This window comes from Dendrobates tinctorius, unplaced genomic scaffold (genome assembly GCF_039654945.1).
Source record: "Dendrobates tinctorius isolate UK_male_01 unplaced genomic scaffold, ASM3965494v1 ptg000120l, whole genome shotgun sequence".
Taxonomy (NCBI): Eukaryota; Metazoa; Chordata; class Amphibia; order Anura; family Dendrobatidae; genus Dendrobates; species Dendrobates tinctorius.
Genome location: NW_027361788.1, coordinates 16,604,161 through 16,630,565, shown reverse-complemented (window position 1 = coordinate 16,630,565; position 26,405 = coordinate 16,604,161). Strand labels below are relative to the sequence as shown.

The following is a 26,405-nucleotide window of genomic DNA, read 5'->3' as shown; positions in this document are numbered from 1 at the left end:
GTCAAATCCATACTGTGCCTGACACCGTCTGAGCCTGCCTCCTGATGTATAGACATATATTTTGAATGTGTACGCTATCCATACATGTTATCCGGGGAAACAGTACCCTTTCTAACCTTTGTGCAATCACGTGCAATCCATACTGGGCCTAACACCGTCTGAGCCTGCCTCCTGAGACATATATTTTGAATGTGTACGCTATCCATACATGTTATCCGGGGAAACGGTACCCTTTCTAACCTTTGTGCAATCACGTGCAATCCATACTGGGCCTAACACCGTCTGAGCCTGCCTCCTGAGACATATATTTTGAATGTGTACGCTATCCATACATGTTATCCGGGGAAACGGTACCCTTTCTAACCTTTGTGCAATCACGTGCAATCCATACTGGGCCTAACACCGTCTGAGCCTGCCTCCTGAGACATATATTTTGAATGTGTACGCTATCCATACATGTTATCCGGGGAAACGGTACCCTTTCTAACCTTTGTGCAATCACGTGCAATCCATACTGGGCCTAACACCGTCTGAGCCTGCCTCCTGAGACATATATTTTGAATGTGTACGCTATCCATACATGTTATCCGGGGAAACGGTACCCTTTGTAACCTTTGTGCAATCACGTGCAATCCATACTGGGCCTAACACCATCTGAGCCTGCCTCCTGAGACATATATTTTGAATGTGTACGCCATCCATACATGTTATCTGGGGATACGGTACCCTTTCTAACCTTTGTGCAATCACGTGCAATCCATACTGGGCCTAACACCGTCTGAGCCTGCCTCCTGAGACATATATTTTGAATGTGTACGCTATCCATACATGTTATCCGGGGAAACGGTACCCTTTCTAACCTTTGTGCAATCACGTGCAATCCATACTGGGCCTAACACCGTCTGAGCCTGCCTCCTGAGACATATATTTTGAATGTGTACGCTATCCATACATGTTATCTGGGGATACGGTACCCTTTCTCACCTTTGTGCAATCACGTGTAATCCATACTGGGCGTGAGAACGGCTGGCGAGCTGTTAAGCAAGCTACAGCACCTGTGGTTTGCACACGTAAGTTTTTCATTTTTTCAGGAATGACGGTTAGGCCTAATTCCGGAACTGCGGTTGACCTGCACTTACTGGGAAATCATTGTTCGCGGGTAATAATTGTAATCAGTGATCCCCATCACTAACGTTGTTCAGCGGGTTATCTGCACCTGTAAGCGACAAACGCTGGCCTTTTCAGTGTAACGCACATGCAGCCACGGACATGTAAGGGCATGACACACCAGTTATTGGCCAATCTCATGTGCCAGAGCCTCACGTGTCCCTCTAGTAAGCCGGACTCGGACCGCGGGCATGACGGAGTCTCGTTCGTTAACGGAATTAAGCTTGCAATGTGTGCATCTGTTCTGTAGCTGGCATGGTTGATGTTTCCCAGGTGGAGTCGAATTTAACTGTAGGCTCCACTCCTGGTGGTGCCCTTCTGGACATTCCTTTAAGGTTCAGCTTTGCAACCATACTGCCCACGTAAAACAAACACTTTGCCTTCATGAACGCTGTTTGGAGGGTCATGACTCGTGGGAATAACGCCGCCCAATCAGTTAACCTGCTAGAGAGATCCTTCGTTGCTCCCAAGCATGACATCACACTCCCTAGGAAGAAGGTAATGCCACTGTGGTGACCGTACTCCTGGGGGCGACACAAGTGCACTGATGCCCAGCCACTGCTCGATGAATCTGCTGGTACATTGACCCAGACCACTACATTCCCCTCACATGCTACACGACCTGAATCTGACCCTGATGAAACTCAGGTTACCCTTCCCATATACACTCACTGGCCACTTTATTAGGTACACCTGTCCAACTGTGTGTTAAGACTTAATTTCTAATCAGCCAATCACATGGCGGCAACTCAGTGCATTTAGGCATGTAGACATGGTCAAGACAATCTCCTGCAGTTCAAACCGAGCATCAGTATGGGGAAGAAAGGTGATTTGAGTGCCTTTGAACGTGGCATGATTGTTGGTGCCAGAAGGGCTGGTCTGAGTATTTCAGAAACTGCTGATCTACTGGGATTTTCACGCACAACCATCTCTAGGGTTTACAGAGAATGGTCCGAAAAAGAAAAAAAATCCAGTGAGCGGCAGTTCTGTGGCCGGAAATGCCTTGTTGATGCCAGAGGTCAGAGGAGAATGGGCATACTGGTTCGAGCTGATAGAAAGGCAACAGTGACTCAAATTGCCACCCGTTACAACCAAGGTAGGCAGAAGAGCATCTCTGAACGCACAGTGCGTCGAACTTTGAGGCAGATGGGCTACAGCAGCAGAAGACCACACTGGGTACCACTCCTCTCAGCTAAGAACAGGCATCTGATGGCTACTTTCAGCAGGATAATGCGCCATGCCATAAAGCTCGAATCATCTCAGATTGGTTTCTTGAACATGACAATGAGTTCACTGTACTCAAATGTCCTCCTCAGTCACCAGATCTCAATCCAATAGAGCATCTTTGGGATGTGGTGGAACGGGAGATTCGCATCAGGGATGTGCAGCCGACAAATCTGCGCCAACTGTGTGATGCCATCATGTCAATATGGTCCAAAATCTCTGAGGAATGCTTCCAGCACCTTGTTGAATCTCTGCCACGAAGAATTGAGGCAGTTCTGAAGGCAAAAGGGGGTCCAACCCGTTACTAGCATGGTGTACCTAATAAAGTGGCCAGTGAGTGTACAGATCCATCTTACACGGTGACAAAGAGGAAGCTGCAGATGAAAGTGCAGGTTCGGCCCACCCGCCATCAGACACACCACCGTACTATCAGGGGCCCTGTGCCAGTGCCGTCGCCAACGAGTGGGCCCCCCCTGCTTGCCCAGGATCACAGCACTTGCAAAGTTGAAATACTGTGCAGTGAGATGGAAGATGGGGACGACGAGGAGTCCAGACAAGTACAGGGATTCCCTAGGGAGGAGACTTATTTGATTGTTTTCAATGTTGGGACAGCAATTTTTGGGGAGCACTATACTCTGGAGAATGATAGATGGGGCCCACCATACACTGGAACATTCCAAAGGTGGACATCAGACACTGGAGCAGCATTTACAGGGCCCATTATACACTAGAGCATTAGAAATGGGGCCCATTATGTTTGGAGCATTATTTGGGCCCATAAGACAGTGGAGCTTCATCTATGGGGACCAACATATACTGTAGCATTATGTGGAGCTCATCATATACTGTTTCAAACATTATATGGGACCAATGATTCTGTATGGAGAAATAGATGGGCCTCGTCATGAGATGTAAAAAGTGAGGTATTTTTCATTGTACTATACCGCTATTTCTCTGCCGTATCGGAGCATGATGAGTTGTGGTATGTGTTAAAGGGGCGCTCTTTAGCCCAGGGCACATGAAAACCTGCAGCCAGCCCTCCCCCCCACAACTTTAGCCAAATAACCCCCATTTTTCAGTGCGTAACTTGTATTATGAAGTTACTTAAGGTTGACAAGCTTAAGTAAGAAGAATTGATGCTTTTGGCATTCAAATGGGCACTGTAGGTGTGTTTCCTGTCCTCCTCTCACTGCCGACTTTTATTCCCCATTGACTTACATTGGGTTTCGTGTTTCGGGACGACCCCGACTTTTCCCTATAATCGGACGATCTTGCTCGACCCGACTTTTGGAAAAGTCGGGTTTCACGAAACGAAACGCGACCCTAAAAAACCAAAAGTCGCTCAACTCTAATAATAATAATAAGGACGATGAGGAGGGAGTTCTTGGCACCCCTGCTTCGAGAACACATTCCCAAAGTCAGACAGGTATTTAGGCACAGACTGGCTATCCACCTTTGCAAGCTGGGTACCCAGGCAGTGTCCTTGACAATACTGACTCCAATTTACCACTTCCTGAGTCTGCCAGTCTATTACAGGATTGAGCATGAGTGAGCCAAGGGAGTCCAAGAACCACAGGACAGGGCAGACCCTCTAGCACATAACACTCAATAACTTCAGAGTGCAAGGCCCCTACCCGTAGATGTAACCCTTGGATGACTTCAGTAAAATACCCTTGTCTCAAGGGTGCGGAGTAAATGGCGTTTATGGGTATGGGTCTGGACAGTGTATGTGGATTGAGGCCCTGGCCGAACCTAGAGTCGATCAAGTTAAACTCCGACCCACTGTGCAGAAATGCAGACACCACCACCTTAATTTCAGCCAGATCAATCTCAGCTGACAGAAAAAATTGTGTCCTACCCACAGAGGTGATAAGTACTAACCTCCCCACAACCCAGGCTTCTTAGTTTTCCGGCAGCTGTTTACAGAGAGATAGGGAAGGACATGTGCCCATGAAATTGCCCTTTTTCACCGCAGTGAAAGCACACTCCCCTTTGCGTCGATCAACATACTGCTTTCCAGGATGAAATGCCTCAGCCCCCATTAATTGGTTTCAGCAGATGACTCAGACCCAATTTCTCTTCATCCCGGACCTCCCATAAATTGGGATATCTCCCTATGTCTTTGGCGAAGACGGCTATCAACCTGGATAGCCAGAGACATGGCAGCCTCAAGGGAAACTGGAGTCTCATACAGGGCTAAGGCATCCTTCACCCTTACCGATAGCACCTGACAGAACTGGCTACGGAGTGCGAGGTCATTCCACTTAGTGTCTGTGGTCCACCTCCAAAAGTCGGAGCAATACTCCTCCACTTGTCGGTCTCTCTGCTGATGCTGACGCAGTGTAGACTCAGCCAAGGAGATGTAGTGGGGGTCATCGTATATACAGATGCTTCTCACAAAATTAGAACATCATCAAAAAGTTAATTTATTTTAGTTCTTTAGCACAAAAAGAGAGACTCGTATATTACCGTATTTTTTGGATTATAAGACGTACTTTTATTCCCCCAAATTTGGGGGAAAGCGGGGGGTGCGTCTTATTATCCGAATCTGTGTGCTGCTGTATTATAGAGTAGGGGGGGGAGCAGCTCTGGCATGGTGTCAGCGGGCTGGGGTGGGCTGGCTACGGGCTGCAGGGACAGTGGGAGGTCACGTGCTCCCGCTCATTAGGCTCATGTAATATTCACTGCACTCGCTGTCCATAACCTCGGTGCTGAAGTCGCGCCGAGTTGGTACACAGGGGAGCAGCGCATATTGCATGTGCCTGCACTCTCCCCCCGTCACTATATTCACCTTCCGATGATGGCTCATGCTCCCAACTCCCCCTGGCTTTCCTGTGTCTGTGCCGACATGCTCCTCCTGCGAGGGCGTGGCGTGCGGCAGGAGCTGCTCATTCAGGCACTTCATCATAGCTTCAGGACCTTCCTTCATGTGACCAATAGGACCTGCGGTCACGTGACTCCCAGTGTGCACGTGACCGCAGGTCCTATTGGTCACATGAAGGAAGGTCCTGAAGCTACGATGAAGTGCCTGAATGAGCAGCTCCTGCGCGTGCCCTCGCAGGAGGAGGATGTCAGCACAGACACAGGAAAGCCATAGTGGAGCTGGGAGCAGGAGCCATCATCAGAAGGTGAGTTAAGTGTTTGATATTTTATCATGTGCTTGCCAGCAGGGGGGAATATAGGGAGGGGGGGCATGTCCATGCCAGCAAGGGGGAATATAGGGACTGGGGGGCCCGTGTGCATGCTAGCAAGGGAGAATATAGAGACGGGGGGCCCGTGTGCATGCTAGCAAGGGGGAATATAGGGACGGGGGTGTGTGAATGCCAACAGGGGGGAATATAGAGACGGGGGGCCGTGTGCGTGCCAGCAGGGAGGCATATAGAGAGGGGGGGCCATGTGAGTGCCAGCAGGAGGGCATATAGTGACCGGGGGGCCTTATCCAGGATGGGACGCGGGGGGCCTATGTGCCAGCACAAGGGGGTAATGTGCCAGGATGAGAGACATATGTATGATTTGAAAAAAGGACAATGGCATTATAAGACACACCTCCATTTAACATAAAAAAAGTTTTCTCTTTTTCTTCACCAAATTTGAGGGTGCGTCTTATAATCAGGTGCATCTTATAAAGCAAAAAATACGGTATATAGAGTCATTACAAACAGAGTGATCTATTTCAAGTGTTTATTTCTGATAAATGTTAATGATTATGGCTTACAGCCAATGAAAACCCAGAAGTCATTATCTCAGTAAATTAGAATAATTAACAAAAAAAAGCACCTGCAAAGGCTTCCTATGCGTTTAGAAAAGGTTCCTTAGTCTGTTTCAATAGGCTCCACAATCATGGGGAAGACTGCTGATTTGACAGATGTCCAGAAGGCAGTCATTGACAAACCCCACTAGGAGGGTAAGCCACAAAAGGTCATTGCTAAAGAAGCTGGCTTTTCATAGAGTGCTGTATTCAAGCATATTAATGGAAAGTTGAATGGAAGGAAAAAGTGAGGTAGAAAAAGGCGCACAAGTAACCAGGATAACCGCAGCCTTGAAAGGATTGTTAAGAAAAGGTTATTCAAAAATTTGGGGGAGATTCACAAGGAGTGGATTGCTGCTGGAGTCATTGCTTAAAGAGCTACCACACAAATGTATCCAGGACATGGGCTTCAAGTGTCACATTCCTTGTGTCAAGCCACTCATGACCAATAGACAACGCTAGAATCATCTTATCTGGGCCAAGGAGAAAAAGAACTGGACTGTGGCTCAGTGGTCCAAGGTGTTGTTTTCAGATGAAAGTAAATTTTGCATTTCATTTGGAACTCAAGACCCCAGAGTCTTGAGGAAGAGAGGATAGACAAACAATCCAAGCTGCTTGAGGTCTAGTGTGAAGTTTCCACAATCAGTGATGGTTTGGGGAGCCATGTCATCTGCTGGTGAAGGTCCACTGTGTTTTATCAAGACCAAAGTCAGCGTAGCCGTCAACCAGGAAATTTTAGAGTATGCTCCCACGGGCAGAAATCAGCAGTGCTTTGGTTGGAGCACATGTCCACTCCGTCTAAAGCGCTGCCGACTTTTGAATGCCGGTGATTCCGCATGTGTTCATTGAACCCTGCGGAGTCACCTCGTCCCATACATTGGACGGTGATGTTTTTCTTGTGGAGACTGAGCGTCTCTGCAAGATAAATACATATGCTGCAGTCTGGAAAGACGTGCCACATGTCCGGTTACGCAGTGAAGCCGGAGGTGTCTCTACACATATAGTGGAGATGGGATTTCATGAAATCCCATCCACTATGCTGTAACATCTAGCCGCTGCGGGTTGGATGCTGCACTTGTACGCAGCGTCCAACCTGCAGCATTTACTGACCGTGGGAACATATCTTTAGAGCACTTCATGCTTCCCTCTGCCGACAAGCATTTTGGAGATGGAAATTTCATTTTCCAGCAGGACTTGGCACCTGTCCACACTGCCAAAAGTACCAATACCTGGTTTAAAAACAATAGCATCACTGTGCTTGATTGGCCAGCAAACTCGCCTGACCTTGACCCCATAGAGAATCTATTGAATATTGTCAAGAGGAAGATGAGAGACATCAGACCCAACAATGCAGACGATCTGAAGGCTGGTATCAAAGCAACCTGGGTGTCATGATACAGTGTTGGATCTGGCGGTATTAAAAGCACAAAGTGAACTTTTTTTACTTTGGTTAAGTTCAAAGGTGTTTTGACTGTCCCCGGTGGTGGTTGTGGTATTGCACTTTGGGTTTTTGTGCACTTAATTAGGTATTAGGTGTGACACCCTATAAAGGTGTGCTAGAGGTGTGCAATCACTGCCTGTGATATTGTGAGATTGTTTTCACTCTGAGTTGGAGAGCCTGGAGGAATGGAGCTGGTGAGGAGTCCTGCGCAGCTTAGCCAGGGGGGAAGAGTGTCAGCTATGGTGTCTGGACGAAGGGCTGGCATGGCGTGGTGGAGTCGCAGTGATGGTGTCAGCGGGAAGTGTCTGCATGGGCTGGTGGAGTGGCTACTATGGAGAGTGGCACTCACCATGTGGGACTTGGTTGCTGAGCTGGACTCAAGCATGCTTGACTTCGTGTCAGAAGCTGAACACTTCCTTGGGACTCTGGTACTAAGCAGCTGCAACTGGTGTTGGACTCTGCTCCAAGGCTGCACTAAGGTGAAGGATCCTGTTATGGTGATGGATCCAGGTGGAGGAGAAGATGCACTCAGGTGGAGGGCTCTGTTGCTAGGAGCGCACGCAACAGAGCAAAGCTAAGTGGTGTTTCCCCTGTATTGTCTCTTTCCTCATGTGTGTTATTAGTGCAGTGGTGGGATTAGTCTCCGCACCGACCCATTCCCTAGTGAGGGTTTAGGGTCAGGGTGAGCAAGGGCGTTAAGGTACGCGTGCGGCGACAGGTGCGGAGCCTGTTTAGGGAATGTAAGGAGTGCAGGGACACTGGCTCAGGGGAGCTTAGGAGGTCTCCATTTCCCCATTCCCTATCGCAGGGCCCACCATTGTTAAAGTTTCCCAGGTTCCCCCGTTATTATTTGATTATTGTATGTATAACGTGTAATACCTAAATTCGCCAGGTGGAGGCGGCGTATCCACCTGCACGTTTTATTATTTAAATGCGCCCCACTGGAGGCGGTGTATCCAGGGTCACGTGTGTTATGGGTCCGCCTTGCGGTATCATCTGCGTCCCGACACACGTGACCATGACATTATCACAGGCCATACAGTTTTTTTTTCTGGTGCGCTTTGGCCATGTGGAGACCGCTGAGTTATTGCTGCCGGGCCTCACTGAGGTGAGTGGGGAGCGGCAAGGTGTTTAGAGCCGCTGCAGCAGCAGTTATCACGGTCTGGGGCCTCTGCTCAGGTAACCAGGAAATCAAAAATGGCGGCTGCGGTCTGGCAAAAGCCCCTAGAGTCGCTGCTGGGGAGCGGGACTTGCTCATGCACGGGGAGGTACCCAGGCAGGTGGGAGGAATGGTGCCCCACGGAGCTGCCTGGTATTCCCCGAGGTGAAGGGGTACATCCCTGTGGTGAGCAGACTAGGTGTGTAGTCGCTGCTGGGGAGCGGGACTTGCTCTTACAGGGGACGCACCCAGGCAGGTGGGAGGAATGGTGCCCCACGGAGCTGCCTGGTATTCCCCGAGGTGAAGGGGTACGTCCCTGTAGTGAGCAGATTGGTGAATAGTCCGCGGGGCTCATGCCAAATCTTCGATGCCGCCCCTCCTGGTCGTGTGGAGGCGACCAGCGAGTATATATATTTTCCTCCATATTCCTGCGGCTATGGTACTAAAACCCCCTAGAGTCGCTGCTGGGGAGTGGGACTGGTTCATGCATGCGGGCGCACCCAGGCAGGTGGGAGGAATGGTGCCCCACGGAGCTGCCTGGTATTCCCCGAGGTGAAGGGGTACGCCCCTGTGGTGAGCTGACTGGTGTGATAGTCCGCGGGGTTTACGCCATATCTTCTATGCCATCGAAGAAGCCGCCCTCCTGGTCGTGTGGAGGCGACCAGCGAGAGTATATTTCCTCCATTTCCCGGTCCCCTTCTCCTCCTGGTGTGTGCAGCAGGTGTGCTGCTGGGGAGTAGGGACAAATCTCTACCCTCGCCATTAACCAACCCTGGGAGGCGCAGTCCTCATGGTGAAAGGGTTGGAGGGTGGTGTCCCTTGGTGAATAGTGGGGGTGTGAGTGTGGTGACACAGGGGGACGCCTCTGTTGTCAAGTCCAGAGTGAGTTCACCAAAAAATGACAAACGAATGTGTGTAATAAACGTTCAGGTCCGGACCTGTGTGTGAACGAGCGTGTATGTGTGCCACCAAAAAACATCTTGGAAATGTGTTGTGGAGTCTGATCAGCTCATAACAAACAAACATACACATACATAAACTCGTTCCCCAGGTCGGCGCTGTGGAGATGAGTGGTGCCTCCAAAATGAACATGTATTGCCAATACCAGCGGTGTTTGTCATGAACCTGAAGTGTCAGGTAATGGTGGGGTGAACTCAGGATCTGGGCGTCCCCGCTGTAGGTGTTTCCCTAATTAGGGGTGGTCTTGAGGGTCCAGAGGCCCCTCATTAAGGAGGGGGTACTGTCATGATCCAGTGTTGGATCTGGCGGTATTAAAAGCACAAAGTGAACTTTTTTTACTTTGGTTAAGTTCAAAGGTGTTTTGGTGTTTTGACTGTCCCCGGTGGTGGTTGTGGTATTGCACTTTGGGTTTTTGTGCACTTAATTAGGTATTAGGTGTGACACCCTATAAAGGTGTGCTAGAGGTGTGCAATCACTGCCTGTGATATTGTGAGATTGTTTTCACTCTGAGTTGGAGAGCCTGGAGGAATGGAGCTGGTGAGGAGTCCTGCGCAGCTTAGCCAGGGGGGAAGAGTATCAGCTATGGTGTCTGGACGAAGGGCTGGCATGGCGTGGTGGAGTCGCAGTGATGGTGTCAGCGGGAAGTGTCTGCATGGGCTGGTGGAGTGGCTACTATGGAGAGTGGCACTCACCATGTGGGACTTGGTTGCTGAGCTGGACTCAAGCATGCTTGACTTCGTGTCAGAAGCTGAACACTTCCTTGGGACTCTGGTACTAAGCAGCTGCAACTGGTGTTGGACTCTGCTCCAAGGCTGCACTAAGGTGAAGGATCCTGTTATGGTGATGGATCCAGGTGGAGGAGAAGATGCACTCAGGTGGAGGGCTCTGTTGCTAGGAGCGCACGCAACAGAGCAAAGCTAAGTGGTGTTTCCCCTGTATTGTCTCTTTCCTCATGTGTGTTATTAGTGCAGTGGTGGGATTAGTCTCTGCACCGACCCATTCCCTAGTGAGGGTTTAGGGTCAGGGTGAGCAAGGGCGTTAAGGTACGCGTGCGGCGACAGGTGCGGAGCCTGTTTAGGGAATGTAAGGAGTGCAGGGACACTGGCTCAGGGGAGCTTAGGAGGTCTCCATTTCCCCATTCCCTATCGCAGGGCCCACCATTGTTAAAGTTTCCCAGGTTCCCCCGTTATTATTTGATTATTGTATGTATAACGTGTAATACCTAAATTCGCCAGGTGGAGGCGGCGTATCCACCTGCACGTTTTATTATTTAAATGCGCCCCACTGGAGGCGGTGTATCCAGGGTCACGTGTGTTATGGGTCCGCCTTGCGGTATCATCTGCGTCCCGACACACATGACCATGACATTGGGCTTCCATAAGTGTATGTGCGAACGTTGCGGATTTACTGTTTTAAAATTGTTCGCAGATTCTTCCTCTTGGTAGAAAACCCAGCAGAAAACCCACGCGGTGTTGATACAGATTTCATGCGGATTTTCATGTGGTTTTCTATGCGGATTTGTCTGTGGATTTGCAAGTTAAACAAGATATATTATTTAACAAAAAAAAAGAATTGTGATGTAATTTCCTTGTCCAACCTCTTCTTTTACAGTCTCTATTGAAGACCATAATATCATTACATACCATGTTCAAATATAATGTTTCCACACAAAAAACAAATATACCGTACAGGGCTGCCACTAGGAATTTTAGGGTCCCATACTGGCAAAATTTTCGGGCCCCCCTTCAGACTCCGCCCAGGCTCCACCCCTTGAACTGTCCTCAGTCCTACCGCTCTCTCTTGGAAAAGCTCTACTTCTTACCGATCACACATTAACAGTTCCCATCACCAGATCACACATATAGCCGACAGCTCTTGTTTTGGCCAAAAGATTTTTTAAAACTGCCACCACGACAAGGTAGGCTCTTTTGGCCGAGCTCTACTCTACTCTATCCTATTAAACATTTGTTAAAATATCCAATACAACTTAGGTATTTTATTTATTTTTCAAATTTTAAAATGACCAATAATATCACATCCAAAGGGACAAATACCACTGCACCATGTCCAGACCACATGTTACCACCACATGGTGACCAATAATACCACATACAAGGAACAAATACCGCCACACCATGACCAGACCACATATTACCACCACAGTGACAGAATAATAGCACATACAAGGGACAAATATCATTGCACCATCAAAAGACACCATATTACCACCACACAGTGACTGAATACTGCAATACTGAGCATTAATAAAAAAAAACACAATACTATCACCATAAGTGCCATTATACACAGGAGATCTGTACTTAGTATGCAGTGTCTGTGCATCATGTGTTTTTGCATGCGTTTGCGTTTTTTATGCACATTTATTCTGTAGGGGTTAAAACCAGTGTCTACACATTTTTACGCCAAAAATGCATGTGCACAAAAACGCAGGCGAATGCATGTCCATGCGCACGCCTGCGTTCCCATAGACTGTAATGCATTATTTTGCTGCAATCCGTGCGCATGCGTTTTTTTACGCCTTTCGGCGAACCCAAAAATGCAACAGGTTGCGTCTGGCGTGCCTAGGCGCACACCTTGAAAAAACGCATGACCACGAAAACGCATACGAATACGTGCAAACGCAAGACCATGCGCACGCCATGTTAAACATAGGTACGCATGACGCATGCGCATGGACGCTCACGATGTGCTGCGCAAAAAATGCTAATGTGAAACCAGCCTAACACACTGACTCACCAGTGACGTCTCTAGGTGAAGTCCTTCATCTTTGCTTTTCATCTTTCATCCAGCACAGGCCGCCATCACGTCTTCCAGCCAGGGCTCCTCTCTGCAGGAAATAACACAGTTATCTAGAGCTCCACTTGCAGAACACATTAAGTAATTTTTTCCCAACTTCTACACTACACCAGATGAAGAAAAAAAAGGCAACATAGTGTCACTCTGCACAGTAACAGGACCTCCCCCCATTTAAAACAGTATACTCAAAAAATAAAATAAATACATCACTGCAGTAATAATATCCCTTAATTAGCCCCTATGGTAATAATATCCCCTATCCTGGCCCCCGTGTGTCTCAATCCTGGCTCCAGCCATATGTTCTCTCATCCTGTCCTCATGAGTATCCATCCTGCCCCATATGATCTCCCCATCCTGCCCCATCTGTCTACATCATATCCATCCTGCCCCATGATCCTGCACCGTGTCTCCCATCCTGCCCCCTCCTGTGTCTCACATTCTGCTCCCTCCTGTGTTTCACTGTCACATTCTGCCTCCGTGCCTCACATTCTGCCCCGTGTCTCTCATCCTGCCCCGTGTCTCCCATCCTACCCCCTGTGTCTTGCACTCTCTGCCCCCTGTATCTCGCACTCTCTGCCCCCTGTATCTCGCACTCTCTGCCCCCTGTGTCTTGCACTCTCTGCCCCTGTGTCTCTCATTCTCTGCCCCCTGTGTCTCGCACTCTCTGCCCCCTGTGTCTCGCACTCTCTGGCCCCTGTGTCTCGCACTCTCTGCTCCTTGTATCTCACACTCTCTGCCCCCTGTGTCTCGCACTCTCTGCCCCCTGTGTCTCGCACTCTCTGCCCCCTGTGTCTCGCACTCTCTGCCCACTGTGTCTCGCACTCTCTGCCCACTGTGTCTTGCACTCTCTGCCCACTGTGTCTCGCACTCTCTGCCCACTGTGTCTCGCACTCTCTGCCCACTGTGTCTCGCACTCTCTGCCCACTGTGTCTCGCACTCTCTGCCCACTGTGTCTCGCACTCTCTGCCCCCTGTGTCTCGCACTCTCTGCCCCCTGTGTCTCGCACTCTCTGCCCCCTGTGTCTCGCACTCTCTGCCCCCTGTGTCTCGCACTCTCTGCCCCCTGTGTCTCGCACGCTCTGCCCCCTGTGTCTCGCACTCTCTGCCCCCCGTGTCTCTAATTCTGTGTCTGGCGGCTTTAACTATTGACCTGCAGGCCCGAACGGCAATAGAGTTTAACTGAACCTGCGTCCTGCACCGGTGAGCAGAAGAGATGGGGCCCGATGCAGGCCCCCTCTGCCCACCGGGCCCCATACGCCAGTCAGGGCAGTAATGCCCTGATGGCAGTCCTGATACCATATATACTCGCATATAAGCCAAGATTTTCAGCCCATTTTTTTTAGGCTGAAAGTCCCCCTATCGGCTTATACGTGAGTCATATAGGTCAGGGGTCGGTGGGGAGGGGGAGCGGGGGTGTCAGATCATACTGACCCCCCCAGCGCATCTCTGCAGCCCCCCTGCTTGTCCCAAGGTCTCAGGGGCCTGCCTTCAGCGGTCACATGGTACTGCTCATTAAATACATGAATATGGCCATATTCATGTCTTTAATGAGCGGTATCACATGACCGCTGAAGGCAGGCGCTGGAGACCGTGGGAGAACAGGGCTGCAGAGACATATATGTATATGCGATATTCACCTGTCCCTGTTTCCATGCTGCTCGCCGCTGTCTGCTGCATCCTCTGTCAGTGATGTTCAGGTCAGAGGGCGCAGTGACGTGGTTAGTGTGCGCCGTGCCTACTGCTGCCTGACCGTCACTGACAGATGACATGGCAGCCAGTGGCAAGCAACGTGGGAACGGGGACAGGTGAATATCTCAGGTTCCAGGTCCTGAGCCAGCAGCAACACCGGCACCTCTCCCCCAGCGACGGAGAGGTGAGTATGTAATTTTTTTTTATTTGCAGCAGTGGCATATGGGGATTATTCTATGGAGCATCTTATGAGGGCATATTCTACGGGGCATCATATGGGGCATATTCTATGGAGCATCTTATGGAGCATCTTATGGGGGCCTATTCTATGGAGCATCTTATGAGGGCATAATCTATGGAGCATCTTATGGGGCATAACCTTTATGGAACAGCATATGGGGCATATTATACTATGGAGCATTTTATGGGGCCATTATTAACCTTTCAGGAGCATTATATGGGGTGTATTTTGTATGGAGCATCTTATGGGGCCATCATGAACTGTATGGAACATTATATGGGGCTCCTGATTCAATGTGGATATTCAAAAACATTTAACTACTGATGTCTCAATTAATTTTACTTTTACTTTTGAAATTTACCAGTAGCTGCTGCATTTTCCACCCTAGGCTTATACGCGAGTCAATAAGTTTTCCCAGTTTTTTGTGGCAAAATTAGGGGTGGTCGGCTTATACACGGGTCGGCTTATACACGCGTATATACGGTAAGCGAATATATATATATCTGTTTATTTTTTTTAAAAATGTAAAAAAAAAAATTTTTGTGGGTTCCCACGTAATTTTCTTAACCAGCAGAGGGAAAGCCGAATGCGGAGGGCTGATGTTAATATTCTGGGAAGGATAGCCATAATGGTACCCAGGCTATTATTATCAGCTCACAAATGTTTGCTTAGCCTTTACTGGCTAGTTTACAGGAGAAACTCAGAAAAAATTGACATGAGATCCCCTATAAAATCAAACCAGCAAAGGCTAGGTAGACAGCTGCGGGCTGATATTAATAGCCTGTGAAGGTGTCATGTATATTGGCACCCCCCCAGGCCAAAAACATCAGCTCTCAGCCGCCTCAGAAATGGCACATCTTATAGATGCGCAAATTCTGGCACTTAGTCAGTGGGGTAATATTTGTGGGGTTGATGTCACCTTTGTATTGTTCGGTGACAACAAGCCCACAAATTAGTAATGGAGAAGCATCAATAAGGCTAGGTTCTCATTGCGTTTAGTAGGATCCGTTTAACGGATCCGTTAAACGGATGTGCTGAAATGAGCCAAATTTTGTCTAAATTTGCCCTCGCGTTGACACTTGCATTAGCGCATGTGACTGCGTTTTGTCATTTTGATGTCCGTTCGTGAAGAAACCGTTTGTCTGCCTTCAGGCACTGTTGATAAAGTTGTTCATGTTTTTTTTTGCCTTTTGTCAGCGTCGAGTGTGGGTGGACAAACATTCTCCATTTTGGAAGCATTGTGTGAACCTCTGCTGCAAGCAAGATGTTTGTGTCTTAGCTTGTTAGATTTCGCTTGATGCAGCTGTGACGTCGTCAGAGAAGGCGTATTTCTCAAAGGAGATATTGGATCCATGAAGTGAATTTTTTTCAGAATACATATGGTGCCTTTCACACCCTGTATGTTCAGCTTCGGGATCATCCCTTTAAATTTCAATGTTATGTGCGGATGTCCATCCAAACCTTTGAAGTTCTGCTCTCACATGTGAAGGATGAGATACATCAACAATGCAGCACTTTCCGGGAAAGTATTTGTGCGGAAGAATGTTTAGTGGTGACTCTGAGGTAAATTTCCTTTTCTTAACATTGTTCTATTGGCAAAGACAGGATGTAATTTATCGTTGTGCATGTCTTTTTATTTTCTACACGTACCCAATTGTCCTAGTCCATTTTAAGTTGCCTTTCATTTTGTTGTCCGTAAAAATCTGTAGAATATATCCATACTCCTAATTTTTTTTTTTTGATTGTCGATAGATATCTGTATACGGGAGAAACTTTTGCGTCACTGCATTTTCAATTTCGGCTGGGGAAATCAACCATTCACCAACTAGTTCGGGAAACTTGTGATGCCATTTGGAACAACTTACAACCACTTGTACTACCGACCCAAAATGTGGCTATCGATTTCCCAAAATTTTGAGGATGTGGCTATTTTCTCGAATTGCATTGGTACCATGGACGGGAAGCACATTCGGATTCAGAAACCAGTGCATAGTGGATCCCTGTACTATAACTATAAAAAATACTTTTCTATGATATTAATGGCTATTGCGGATGCTAGATACCGGTTTATAGCTGTGGATATCCGTACATATGGACGTACGAACGATTCACGAGTCTTCAAAGAGTGCAACATGGGGAAATGTTTGTACAGCAACCGCTTCAACATACCCTCAGCATGACCTCTTCCGGGCACAGAAGGCCCAAGTTTGCCCTATGATAGCGTGGCTGGTCTGGAGCCGGAATCTCCAGGAGTGGACCCTCTGTGCCGTGGCACTGAGGGGCCCCGGGCGAGCTGCCAGGTGGAACCGACCCCTATACAGGGACCGTTAGGAGCAGGCCCAGTACCACGAGTACCACGGTAGCCGGTACCGAGAGGGGCGGCTCAGGATGGACTGGAGTAGGAGTGTGGGACTGAAGTGTAGATGATAGAACAGAGCTGGAACACAGGAGACAGGAGTGGCATAAGACTGTAGACTGGAACGTGGAGGGACTGAAGTGTAGATGACAGGACAGAGGCCAATCCTTGGGAGTAGTCCCTTTATGGGTAAGAGCAGAAATAGGTCTTGTGATTGCGGAAAAGTGAGAGATGAATTGACGGTAATATTGGCGAATCCGAGAAATCGTTGTATCGCCCTTACTCCGACGGGCGAGGCCATTTGAGAATGGCAGACAACTTCTCAGGGTCCATTCTCAGTCCAGCGTCGGAGATAATGTATTCCAGAAATGGCAGAGAGGTCTGTTCGAAGAGACATTTCTCTATCTTCGCATACAGGCGGTTCTCCCGAAGATGCTGTAACACCAAGCGGACACTCTTTCTATGGGACGAGAGATCCGGCGAGAAGACGAGGATGTCGTCCAAGTACACGACCACACAGGAGTACAAGAGGTCCCGGAAGATCTCGTTGACGAACTCTTGAAACACCGCAGGAGCATTGCAGAGACCAAAGGGCATGACCAGGTACTCATAATGGCCGTCTCGAGTGTTGAAAGCCGTCTTCCACTCATCTCCAGCGCGGATACGGACCAGATTATAGGCTCCTCTGAGGTCCAGCTTAGAGAAGACCCGAGACCCTCTGAGATGGTCAAACAACTTCAGAATGAGTGAAAGAGGGTACCTGTTCTTGATGGTAATCTCATTCAAACCCCTATAGTCAATGCACAGCCGTAGAGTTCCGTCCTTCTTTTTGACGGATTAAAACCCGGCTCCCGCGGGCAACAAGGATTTCCGTATAAAGCCTCTTGCGAGGTTCTCCCGGACGTACTCGGACATGGCTGTGGTCTCAGCGGGAGGCAGGGGGTAGATTCTGCCCCTTGGGGGAGTTGAACCGGGAGCAAGTTCAAGTGGGCAGTCAAAAGGCCGGTGTGGAGGAAGGACCTCCGCTTCCTTCTTATCAAAGACATTGGCATAGGAACTGTAGGCTGGAGGGAGACCCGTAAGGTCTGGGGGTGGCCGAGGAGCGGCCGCCAGGCGGACAGGAGTCAGACAGCGAGCTTGGCATGGGTGCCCCCAGCGGAGTATCTCCCCAGAAGACCAGTCGAGAACAGGCTGATGAGTCCTTAACCATGGGAGACCGAGTAGAATGGCGTGGGAGAGCTTAGACAAAACGTAAAGGGCTATCTTCTCTCGATGTAAAGCACCAACTTGCAACTCCACTTCTTCAGTGACCAAGGTGACGGTCACCTGTAGCGGTTTGCCATCCATTCTTCAGGTCGAATGAAGTTACCTGCTGAGCCCGAATCCACGTAGGCCACCTCAGACCCACGTTTCTCCCCTGAAAGGAAAAGAACAGATATAGTAAGAGTTTGCGAGGGATCATCATCACCTAGGGAGGCCTCTCTTACCTGACCTAGGCGGAGGAGTTTCCCTGTCTCTTAGGACAGGTGCGGATATAGTGTGATGAACCTCCGCAATAAAGGCACAGACCTTGTGCCCGCCTCTCTTGCTGATGCAACTCGGCCATCCTGAGGCTGTCTATCTGCATGGACTCGACCGAGGAGGAAGAAGTGGACCCGGCCGAACGAGGACTGGCAGAACGGGTGAGAAGGGAGGCTGGCCTGGTGGACCTCCTGTCTCTCGCTGACTCCCGAGCGCGCTCCTGGAAGCGTAGGTCAATGCGGGTAGCCAGCGAGATAAGGTCCTCTAAGGTGGGCGGGGTATCTCGACCTGCGAGTTCATCTTTTATTCTGCCTGAAAGACCGCGCCAGAACGCCCCTACCAAAGCCGTGTTATTCCAGCCGAGCTCGGAGGAGATAGTGCGAAAGCGGATAGCATACTGTCCAACCATGAGAGAACCCTGATGTAGGTTAAAGAGTGACTCGGTGAGAGCGGCTAACCGACCCGGCTCATCGAAGACCCTGTGAAAAGTATCCAAGAAAACCGGAAGACTTGAGACAACGGGATTGTCACGTTCCCAGAGAGGATTCAACCAGGACAGAGCCTCTCCCTCCAGATGGGACATAATAAAGGCTACTTTGGCCCGGTCAGAGGGATATTGCTGCGGCAACCATTCAAAGTGGAGGCTACACTGATTTAAGAACCCCCTGCAGAGCTTGGGATCCCCAGTGAAGCGAGGCGGTTTGGCGAAGCGGGGCGTCGGGAGAGCTGCAGGAGCGGAGGGAGGAGTTGGAGTTGCGGCGGCAGACTGGAGGACCGACAAGCTGCTATCAAAGGAGGCCATGTAAGACAAAATATGGGCTAGAGTATCTTGTTGCTGGTCCAGCTCCTGTTGAAGACTGGCCAGTAGATTGGCAGTTCCAGGATCGGCCACCTGCAGGGCCGACAAACGGGTGTCCATAAACTTCATGACAGACATAATGCGTCCCTGATTCTCCCGCAGGAAGAGTAAATCTTTCTGGGTAGCAGCAGTAGTACCGGCGGAGTCCATGGCCTGATCGTACTGTTAGCGTGCTGGTCTGGAGCCGGAATCTCCAGGAGTGGACCCTCTGGGCAGTGGCACCGAGGGGCCCTGGGCGAGCTGCCAGGTGGAACCGACCCCTATACACTCGACCGTTAGGAGCAGGCCCAGGGGTTCGAGTACCACAGTAGCCGATACCGAAAGGGGCGGCTCAGGATGGACTGGAGTAGGAGTGTGGGACTGAAGTGTAGATGACAGAACAGAGCTGGAACACAGGAGACAGGAGTGGAGTAAGACTGTAGACTGGAACATTGAGGGACTGAAGTGTAGATGACAGGACAGAGCTGGAACACAGGAGACAGGAATGGAGTAAGACAGTAGACTGGAACGCGGAGGGATGGCTGGAGCAGGAACACAGGAGACAGGATGAGAGGAGGACAAAAGGACTGGAGCAGGATGGAACTGGAACACCGGAGGCAGGACTGGAGTAGGACGGAAGGACTGGAGCAGGAAGGAACAGGAACACCGGAGGCAAGACTGGAGCAGGATGGAACAGGAACAGCGGAGGCAGGACTGGAGTAGGACGGCAGGACTGGAGCAGGATGGAACAGGAACAGCGGAGGCAGGACTGGAGTAGGACGGCAGGACTGGAGCAGGATGGAACAGGAACACCGGAGGCAGGACTGGAGTACAACGGCAGGACTGGAGCAAGATGGAACAGGAACACCGGAGGCAGGACTGGAGTACAGCAGGGGACACGGATAGCCGGACTGCGAGGCTGCTGCAAGGAGCACATGAGAACGGGACTGTGAGACTGCAGAGAGCACACGAAGAAGCGAGGCCCAGTGTGCTATGAAACACAACAATCAGGCGCCTCCCTCAGAGGGAAGCGGCCTGATATGCCACTGTCTGGTCTGCCATTGGTCAGGGGGTGCTTCCGGGTCAGGGCATAGCCGGAGCACAAGAAGCAGAAGGGAGGCGCGGCCTATGGCACATGCGCATTGCATGCAAAGACGCCGTCGGCCGCGCGCCTGTCAGAGGTGACCGCCGTGGCTGTCGGGCGGCAAGGGGCTGCGGCGTGGGAGTGATGGCCGGGTGAGTATGCAGAGACGGCGTGACACCCTATGTTTTAGTTAGGGATGAGGCATTCCAACTCGGAAGAAATCTCCTAAAGCCGTACTCAAGCCGTAGTCTAAACTACACAAGACGCATTTTCAATTATCGCTTGAGCCGGGCAAGACATTATGTGGAATGTACCTTTGGTTTTTTGACCTCAAAATGGCATATCTTACTAACTTGCATGCAACTACAACCTGAAAATGAAGGCTTGCATCTGCCTGTACAATTTTGTGTGCAGCCATAAACCCCTGCTAGTTGACCCCAATGAATGTGAGTAGAACCTCATGAGCATTGATTCGACTACTCGGTGTCCAGTTGAGATTGTGCAAATTCGTGATCAATTTGCTAATTATTTCATCAATGAAGGTCTTGTTCCATGGCAAAACATCCATGTGTGATAATTTTAAAACGTGTTATTTATTGGTATATGTGCTATGAGTGTGGCTAGTTTGTTTTTTTTCCTTTTTATAACCTTAATACATTTTCAAAATTAATTCAATCTATACAATCTTATGAAATGTTGAAAAACACAAAAGTTTACTAAAAATTATGGAAGACAATGGTCTTCCACTCAGAATGTTGGTAGACATTTTTAACATATGCGATCCCATAGAGATGAAAAAAAATATTCAAAATTAACTTTGGTTACACAAAACTTTTCAAGGCTATATTGCCGAATGATGTCATTTTTTAAAAATTATTTACAGATTGTGGTATTGCGCAGGCGTATTGTCGGCCCAACTGTACACTGGACTGCTACATTGCCTGTGCATTTCCATATCAGGTTCACCCTGGCCTCTGAATTGTGCTTGGTATGGCGGCATGTCCATGGTTTTTGGTCTAGAGGAAGTGGGTTCCTGCGGGGCCAAAAATTCCTCGAATAGATCATGAAATGTTTGCCTAAAGAGCAAATTTCTGTGCAGCAGAATCTTTTGGGCTACAGGGACATGCGGTAAAAACAGGAACTTCCACTTATTGGCTGCATATACTGATTCCCATGATTGCAATTCTTTAATTTCCCGCCTTATATCTCTGTGTTCGCTGTGACACAGATCCTCTAACTGTTGGAGTCCATCGACAATTATGGCATCAACTTCTTCTTTGGCAGATGAATGCTTGCGTCCGCGCTGTGCTTTCAAATGGGCACTGACAACAAGAGCCACAGTACTACTGTCCATTGATTGTGGCTCGCTCAGGACTGACACATCTTCAGTGCCCGTCTGTTGGCTTGTTTCCTGTCGAGATAGCTCCAATGCCACAGCCTCTCGAGGCGCAGCTGCACTGCAGATCGTTCTACCCAAAAAAATATAGAGAGAGATTTTAAGAAACACTTGTTGCTCTCTCACATTTTACCAACACAAACATTAGCATTATGTTTACTTACGATCGCTGGGACAATGTTTTTTGTAGAAACATCAATTTCTCGTAATAAACATACGGGGTGACTCGTTTGCCGGCAGATCCACTGCGGGGTGTTTTGGCTGTTCCGGTAGTCACATACAAATCGATCTCTAATGGATCTCCACCGGGTATGAATTGCATCGGCTACAATCAAAAATCAAAAACCCCCCCAAATTTTTTCTCTCTAACAATCTGAACATCTTAGCAATTTAAGTTAACCGTTAATTACCAATTTTTTTTTGAGAGGAGGCAAACTTCTCCAGATACCGAGGGTCCAACTCGCAAATTATCTTCTCCCACAACCTCCGGTTTTTAATAATATCATTGTGCGAGCTATCACTTTGATGTCATATGGACGGATTCGCTTCCACTATTGTTATCAGTGTCTCATTTTCGATGACTTAGGGTACCGTTACACTTAGCGATGCACCAGCGATCCCGACAATAATATGACGCGGTCAGGATCGCTGGTGCATCGCTAAATGGTCGCTAGTGAGCTGCCAAACAGGCAGATCTCACCAGCGACATAGCAGCGGTCGGGGGTCGTTACTTACCTGTCAGACGTGGCGATCCTGACGTCCTCCCACCCGCGTCCACGCGACGCTCGTTGGCGCTACAGGAAGCCCAGCAGGAAGTGGCCGTCGAGAAACGGCCCAGGACATTCTCTCGCGATCAGCGATAACCAGCGGGGGAGCCGGTCGGAGGTAAGTATCACAAATAGCCATATTGCTAGCAATATCGCTGCTGCGTCACAAAACCAGTGACGTTATAGCGATATTGCTAGCGATATTGCTACGTGCAACGGGCCCTTAAGGGCTCTTCGTCAACATCAATGTGCCTTTTTTTTGGAGGGCTGCTTGGACTATGTAAACACAAAGTTTTTTATTAAAATATTTCAGTTGGTTTGCTCTGAATACGTTTATCACATCCCCGAAACAACAATCTAGGCCACTTTTTATCAATTTTTACATTTTTAACACTTTCAGCTTTTTAAAAATTATATTGCAATGTTATTTGTTTATAGTAATATGTTTGTTGGGTGTCCATGTACTGTTTGCTTGGTTAATGTTATGAAATGAATGTAGTTTTAAAAAAAAGGGTTTTAAACGTTGTTATATTGTGGTGTTTCATGTGTTTTGTATGTTTTGTATCTATAATGATTTGGTGAAACAAAAAAAAATAAATTTAATTTTGGTTTGTTCAAAATATATATTTTGTGTGATAATTACCACTTCAAGGTGAGGTGATGAAACACGGCGAGGCTGTTTTTTTTTCTTTTTGAACAACCTACAATGTAGAAAAAAAAGTTTTACGATTCATGTAGCAATTTATGTTGAAAAAAACATATTTTCTGCCATGTACCTTTTTGGCCGCTGTTTTTTGGTGGGGTGGCCTGGTCGGATTCGGATCTGAAGATTCCTATAATTTGCAATAAAAACATGATTACACATGATTCCCCCACATGATTCCCCTCAATACACTTCAGTGCCACACAACAATTTTTTGGGCTTTTTATAAATCGCAAGCCTTTACCGATTCCGATGAGAAGACGGCCGACACGCTGCTGTGGTTTGATCCCTCACTCTCTGACATCTGTGTACATACAAAACCATACATTTAGTACACATACATCGGACGGCCACTACACAGTCAAAGGATGTATATATACATATATAATTGTACTTACATTGCCTCAGGTCGCTCACACACTAGACACCCTGTGCAGCTGGCGTTCTGAAGACTGTGTCTGCAGAGAGTATGCTCCAAAATGGCTGAAATCATATTTCCTGTCACATGACCACATGGAAAACCCTCATTAACGCAATCCAACGCATGGTTTCATTTGGACATCTTGCTTGATTTGCGTCTGGCTGCGTTTGCAATAGACTTCAATGGCAGAAATAACGCTTCCGTTACCCGTGCATTAGCTGGACCGGACCCGAAAACTCTGCAGCCCGCGTTGGAAGGTGCGTCACAAAAAAACAGACTGTTGCAAACACATGCCAATTTTGACATGCGTTGCGATGCGTCACACTAATGCAAGTCTATGGGTGCATTACAATGTCCGTTACACTGTGTTTTGGCTACTTAAAAACGTGTCCGTTAGACAGACTGCCATAGCGCAATGTGAACCCAGCCTTAGACACCTATCCATTACTAATCCTATAGTTATATGGTAAAATAAAGACACAGCCAGAATAAAGTCCTTTATTTGAAATAATCACACATACTCCTTTATTGAATCTTAATTTACCAAACTTACTGCATCGCCTATACCGCGAATCCCTCGATCTCCTACAACAAAATAAAATAATAATCCAACACAAATACTCCCTGTCTGATGTAGTCCTAAATAACGAGTGTTCTATGACGATCTCACATGTAGAACAGTCACATCGGGAGATACACTGACAGGAGATAATAGCACCTGCAGTGCATCAATGGTAGCACACCGAAGATCGTGCTCTCACTTATAGCACTACCACTGTGTGAGAATTTTCTCACGCAGCAGTGCCGCAAGTGATAGCACGAACTCCGATGAACTCTGACAGCGGTGCAGGGAGGATCACCTCCTGTCAGTGTATCACCGGAGCCCGGATAGAGCGGTCACATCTCCCGATGTGACTGTTCTACACATGAGATCGTCGTGGGACATTCGTTTTTAAATGGACTACGGCGGAAAGGTAAGTTACTTTATTTTTGTTGCAGGAGACGCGGGCTTTGGGGATTAGGTGTTTGGTGAGTATGAATGTTTTTTTTTTGTTTTACACTGCGTGCAGAATTATTAGGCAAGTTGTACTTGAGAGGATTCTTTTTATTATTGAACAACAATTATGTTCTCAATCAACCCAAAAGACTCATAAATATCAATGCTTAATATTTTTGGAAGTTGGAGTGGGTTTTTTTTAGATTTGGCTATCTTAGGAGGATATCTGTTTTTTCAGGTAACTATTACGGTGCAGAATTATTAAGCAACTTAATAAAAACCAAATATATACCCATCTCACTTGTTTATTTTCACCAGGTAAACCAATATAACAACACAAAATTTAGAAATAAACATTTCTGACATTCAAAAGAAAAAAAAAAATCAGTGACCAATATAGCCACCTTTCTTTACGATGACACTCAAAAGCCCTCCATCCATAGAGTTGCTTGATCTGTTTACAATCAACATTGCGTGCAGCAGCCACCACAGCCTCCCAGACACTGTTCGGAGAGGTGTACTGTTTTCCCTTCCTGTAGATCTCACATTTTATGAGGGACCACAGGTTCTCTATGGGGTTCAGATCAGGTGAATAAGGGGGCCATGTCATTATTTTTTCTTCTTTTAGACCTTTTCTGGCCAGCCACGCTGTGGAGTATTTGGATGCATGTGATGGAGCATTGTCCAGCATGAAAACAATGTTTTTCTTGAACGATACCGACTTCTTCCTGTACCACTGCTTGAAGAAGGTGTCTTCCAGAAACTGGCAGTAGGTCTGGGAGTTGAGCTTCACTCCATCCTCAACCCGAAAAGGTCCCACAAGTTCATCTTTGATGATACCAGCCCATACCAGTACCCCACCTCCACCTTGCTGGAGTCAGAGTGGAGCTCTCTGGCCTTTACTGATCCAGCCATCTGGCCCATCAAGAGTCACTCTCATTTCATCAGTCCATAAAACCTTAGAAAAATCAGTCTTAAGATATTTCTTGGCCCAGTCTTGACATGTTATCTTATGTTTCTTGTTCAAAGGTGGTCATGTTTCAGCCTTCCTTACCTTGGCCATGTCCCTGAGTGTGGCACACGTTGTGCTTTTTGATACTCCAGTAACGTTGCAGCTCTGAAATATGGCAAAACTGGTGGCAAATGGCATCTTGGCAGCTTGACATTTGATTTTCCTCAATTCATGGGCAGTTATTTTGCGCCTTTTTTTATCAACACGCTCCTTGCGACCCTGTTGGCTATTTGCCATGAAACGCTTGATTGTTCGGTGATCATGCTTCCAAAGTTTGGCAATTTCAAGACTGCTGCATCCCTCTGCAAGACATCTCACAATTTTTGACTTTTCAGAGTCCGTCAAATCTTTCTTCTGACCCATTTTGCCAAAGGAAAGGATGTTGCCTAATAATTAAGCACACCTTATATAGGGTGTTGATGTCATTAGACCACAGCCCTCCTCATTACAGAGATGCAAATCACCTGATTTACATAATTGGCAGTTGGCTTTCAAGGCTATACAGCTTGCAGTAGGACAACATGTATAAAAAGGATGATATGATCAAAATACTCATTTGCCTAATAATTCTGCACACTACTGTCCCATCATTGGCTCATGCTGTAACTGTTATATGTGACAGCAGACATAGCCGGATGGGAGTAGTAGTCCCATCAGACGATGCCAGGCTACACAAAGACACCCACAGACACACACACACAGACATTCGCAGACAGACACAGACACCCGCAGACAGACACATGCAGATAGACACCCACAGACAGCCACCCGTAGACAGACACCTGCAGACAAACACACACACAGACACAGGCACCTGCAGACAGACACAGACATTTTTGTTCCAATTGATGCATTTTTTTCCGCA

General features: G+C 48.0%; 1 protein-coding gene across 1 annotated transcript in view; it reads left to right on the top strand.

Annotated features, from left to right (window-relative positions):
* The first annotated feature begins 10,216 nt into the window (after nucleotides 1–10,216).
* Nucleotides 10,217–26,405, top strand: part of RENBP (renin binding protein) — a 54,708-nt gene continuing 38,519 nt past the window's right edge. The window contains exon 1 of the mRNA XM_073590788.1: nucleotides 10,217–10,236. The gene's annotated coding sequence lies outside the window, so the exon portion shown is untranslated. The remainder of the gene's footprint in view (nucleotides 10,237–26,405) is intronic.